The sequence below is a fragment of the Petaurus breviceps genome, unplaced genomic scaffold (assembly GCF_028583685.1).
Source record: "Petaurus breviceps papuanus isolate PSGF00001 unplaced genomic scaffold, PetGlider_PUasm1.0 91041, whole genome shotgun sequence".
Taxonomy (NCBI): Eukaryota; Metazoa; Chordata; class Mammalia; order Diprotodontia; family Petauridae; genus Petaurus; species Petaurus breviceps.
The window spans coordinates 13,610,305-13,615,404 of record NW_027187400.1 but is presented as its reverse complement, the minus strand read 5'-3'; positions in this window follow the sequence as shown (position 1 = coordinate 13,615,404).

The window sequence follows — 5,100 nt, the reverse complement described above, 5'->3', positions numbered from 1 at the left end:
GTCTCTCTCTCTCTCTCTCTCTCTCTCTCTCTCTCTCTCTCTCTCTCCCTTCCTCCCTCCCCTCTCTCTTCTTTCATCTCTCTGTCTGTCTCTATCTGTCTCTCCTCTCTCTGTCTCTTCTCTCATCTTTCATCTCTCTTTTTCTCTCTTCTCTTCTTCCTTCTCCTCTTTCTTCTTCTTCCTCCTCCTCCTCCTCCTCCTCCTCCTCCTCCTCTCTCTCTCCCCCGTCCCTTAAATGGTGAGAATTCCACATCTGTGACACTAAGGAGAAATTTCAGACAATTTGGAACTGGGAAGGACTTTGCAGCCCTTTATAGCATCAGGGTAAAAAGCCACCATGAAACAGGAAGGCTCCTCCAAAGCCAGGCTGTCCAAGCTTTCCAGCATGTGGCTACCACCTAGTGGCCAGCCTGGGTCATAGCCTGGCCTCTTTCCCATCCAGGTGACATCACCCTCCCTCACCACAGGCAACCTCTAGTCCAAGGCCCTATCACTGCCCAACAGCTTTTGCTAGGAGTTTTCAGCAGGTCTCTACATAGCCCTGCCCTAGGCAGGGTGCAGGTGGGAAAGAGAGGCCACAGGGGACCCGATGCTGGTTCTATAAACAAGAGAAGGTTGGGCTAATTAGGGATTCTGAACCTTTCTGGTGTCAGTCCCCTTTAGGCAGTCTGGTGAAGCCCAGGGACCCTTCCTCAGAACAATGTTTTTAAATGAATGAAATAAACTACACAGGATTAAAATTATATTGAAATAGAGTTCTGTTATTAATTATAATATTAATCACAATATTGAAAACCAAACAAGTGGGCAGACATCCTGGGTTTGCAGATATTTGCTCTCCCTTCCCACTGTTCTCAGGAGGTCGGAGGCTTTCTTGTTGTGGCTTATCAGAGTCATTCCCTTAATCCCTCAGCTTTGAAGAATCAGTCTCCCAAAAAATGTAAACTCCTTAAAGGCAGGGACCAGTTTGCAATCTTTTTTTGTCTAGGGACTAGCTGTGGACCTGCCTATTGATTGATTCATTGAAGCTCATAAGGCAAGTACTGTGAGGAAGGTCTTGAATGAAGGGAAGGGCAAAGACTTAGTGGCTAGAAGGTGGGAGAGCTTCTCAGTCAGCCCAGTTGACAGAGCCTGGGGTCAGGGAACAGGTAATCCTGAGGCCCACTGGGACAGGCAGAGGGCAGGCCTACTCAGCCTCTTCAGTAATAATAAAGCTTGCAAAGCACTTCACAGATCTCTTATTCGATCCTTGCAATAACTCTGGGAGGTAGGTTAGTGCCTTAGTAATGATAAACAATAAGAAATTACTATTACTAATTATTATTACTCCTATTTTTGACAGATGGGAAACTGAGGCAGAGACAGTAAAGTGGTCTTCCTGTCTCTTCTGGTTTCTGGCTTAATCTTTCAGGTGGCCCAGTGCAGGAGTGGGAAACCTATGGCCTAGAGGACGCCTGTGGCCCTCTAGGTCCTCATTACAGCCCTTTGACTGAATCCAGACCCCATGGATGGGAAACTAAACTTGAACTCAAGAAAGCCTGAGTTTGAAGTCTGCCTCAAACATTGACCATGGCCATCTGACCCTGGCCAAGGCACAACTTCTTAGGCTCAGTTTCCTCAACTGTAAAATGAGGAGACTGGACACAATGACCTTTAGACTCCCTTCATCTATGATCCTTGGCTCTTCCCTCCTCAATGGGCCTTCTTTGGTGACTTGTTTGCTCCTCAAAGAAGATGAGTAACAATGCAGTCCAGAGGAAAAAGGAAAGATTAGGAGTCAGAAAACCTGGGTTCAAAAACTACCTCTGTGATTTTAGTCAAATCGCTTCTTTCCAGACATCAGTTTCTCCCTTTTTAAGATAAAGGTGTTGGACTCGAATCAGGGCTGGGGAACCCGTGGTCTTGAGGCCACATGTGGCTCTGTAGGTCCTCAAGTGTGGACCTAGAGAGTAAACGTGGCCTCGAGGCTGCAGGCTCTCCAGCCCTGGATCAGATTGTGTCAAAGCGACCTTTCAGCTCTAAATTCTGGGATCCTAAGAAATGTTTGACTCAGAATGGGAATCACCTGGTGACTTTTTCTTTCAGCCCAGGGAGGAGGAAGCAGTGACACCTGTTACCTTGGGCCTCCCTATACCTGTTACTCAGCAGTCCAGCCCTGGGCAGGTGGCCAGCTCCAACAGATGGCCCTCGACTCCATTCTGCTCCCTCGCAGCTAGGATGGCCTCTGTACAGTTACTTCCAGAGGCTTGTGCTTGGACTCTAAATGCAGAAGACGGCTGTGCTTTTTAGCAGCATCGAAGTTGGCACCGAAAAACTGTCACTTTCCCCAGTTGTGGGTGTCTAACAAGCAGCTGACTTCCCCAACTGTGACAACAAGCAGTGTGATCAAGGGAAACATGGAACAGGTTTCCAGAACTCAGATACATAGATATGACAAGAAGCCACTTGGTGTCTTGAAAAGAGCCATTGGTTTGGGGTCAGGAGATCTGGGTTCAAATCTCAGCTCTACTCCTTGTTTGTGTAACCCTGAACAATCCATTTACCCTCTGTGGGCCTCAGTTTACTCATCTATAAAATGAGTAGATTGGAGTGATTCTGAAGGTCTCTACAGCTCTAAATTTCTGTTCCTCTGATCCTTGGGACATGGGGTAACAGAGTGAGCCTGTATCACCCCACTCCCCGCCATCTGACTAGCAGTCTGGAATAGGTCTGAAGGAGAATCATTCTTTGAGGAGGCAGTTCCCCTTGGAAAATTTGTGCACACCAAACTTGTGCATGTATACACTGGCAAAGGACCAGAGAGAGAACACTCCCAGGATTGGAGCCCTGGAAGAATTCCAGGGTAGAGGGAGAGAAAACTGTTGGGTCTGAATGAGGGTGTCCTGAGAAGGCAGATGAAGATTGAGTTCAACTGGAGAAGACAAGGAATTAGCCAAGGTTTTGTTTTCCCATTAAAATGCTGCCTCCATGCCTCCCCCTTCAGCTAAGCATGTCTTTGAAATACAAGCCCCTTCTCTAGGCAAGAGGACCACATGTGATCCCATGATATTATCTCAGCTTTGAATTTCCACTAGCCAGCTTTGTGACTAACTCTGCACACAAGTATCTCCTGAATTGAATTGGACAAAACATTCATAGCTCATAGACTTGGACAATAAGCATTTATGAAACACCTTCTATGCGCCAAGCACTGGGCTAAGCCCTGGGGACACAAGAAAGGCCTGCCCTCATGGAGCTTACAGTCTAACGTAGGAAACAACACGCAAACAATTACATACAAACAAGACACACAGGGAAATGAAGAGGGAAGGCACTGATATTAAAGCCCTGTCATTTTATGGATAAGGAATTAGAAGTCTAGAGAAATTAAGTGACTTAATTTCCTTACTTTACCAAGGTCACCCAGGTAGAAAGTAGAAGATCTGGGATTTGAACCCAGACCTTCTGATACCAAGTCAGGCCTTCATTCTGTTGTACCATTTTTAGTGCAGGTGGCCATCCCTCCAGGCCCAGTGGCATGGTGGATAGAGCACAAGGCCTGAGTAAGGAAGATCTGAGTTCAAATCTCACCTCAGACACTTACTAGCTGCGTGATCCTGGGCAAGTCACTTCATCCTATTTGCCTCAGTTTCCTCATATGTAAAATGAGTTGGAGAAGGAAATGACAAACCACTCCAGCATTTTTGCCAAGAAAAACACCAAAGGGGATACAGAGAGTCAAACAAGACTAAAAAAACAAACAAAAGTCATCTATCCATAAGCTTAGCACATGGTTTATACCTCCATCCCCTGGGCATCCCAAGTAGTGTTCACTTGGGTCAGCCTCTCTTTCTCCAGACTAGAATTCTGGCTCTGAAAGAGATGATCAGTATCATTTCTGTGACTTTAGTCTCAAAGTGTGCTGGGGAGGGGGGAGGACAGCGTAGGGAGTGTCGTCTACGAATCATGATCTTCTCTTGACAACTGTATCTGGGTCTGAGCTGAAGAAAACCCTCCTTGAATCACAGTGAATCACAGAATCACGGTGTTCTCATTTTGTGTTTGACCTTCCTCAATTCAATTGATTTATTGCATATGTACGCAGAGCAAGAACCCTGTACCCAGTGACACAGGTGACACAGGTGACACAGTCCTGACCTCGAGGAGCTTACACTCTAATAGGCAGGGATAAGAAAGGGCTACAAATAATCAGAACATCATGTAACTTGGGCTTTTTACAGAAGCTCTGAGTTCAAATGGACATTTATTAAAAGTTTGCCTTCAAGGTCTCCAGAGTACTTCGCATACATGCCCACATTTGAATATAGAATAGAATTCCTATTTAAGCCAAGAAAAAATGCAAAAGGACTTGCACCCAAGCCCATTAACAGTCAAGACACTTCTCTCTCTCTCTGGTGCTCCTCCAGATTTCTAGTATTATCTCTGTAACATGGACAACACCAAAAGAACAATGCTCAGGGTTGCTAGAAAATCAAGCAACACCCCCTTGCCCAAATGACTCTTCGCTCTCCCCATGCACCAATACAGTTTTCCTAACTTGCAGCGGTACCCTGGATTCCACTCCCAATAAGACCCTTATCCTTCAAGGTCCTCAACACCTGTGTTGGACTTAGGCTGCCACAATGGGGACATCCCCCTTCTCCAATGATGGGAAAAACCTTGGGTCATTAGAGAGCTACCTCTCTTCTTCCTACCCAGACCTATGCAATCCATATTTTTTGTAGTTGTTTAGTTGTGTCCAACTCTTGGTGATCCCATTTGGGGTTTTCTTGGGAAAGTTAATGGAGTGGTTTGCCACTTTCTTCTCCAACTCATTTTAAAGGTGAGGAAACTGAAACAAATAGGGTGAAGTGACTTGCCCAGGGTCACACAGCTAGTAAGTGTCTGAAGCCAAATTTGAACTCAGGTCTTCCTGACTTTGGCTGGCATTTTATCCACCAGGCCACTTGTTTGTCCCACCAGTCCAATGCACAATAATTCAATTCAAGTCAGTAAACATTTATTAAGTATCTACTGTGTTCCAGGCACTGTGATAAGCATTGAGGGTATAAAAGAGGCAAAAGACAGTCTATGCAAACAAATATATGCAAAGAAAGCTAT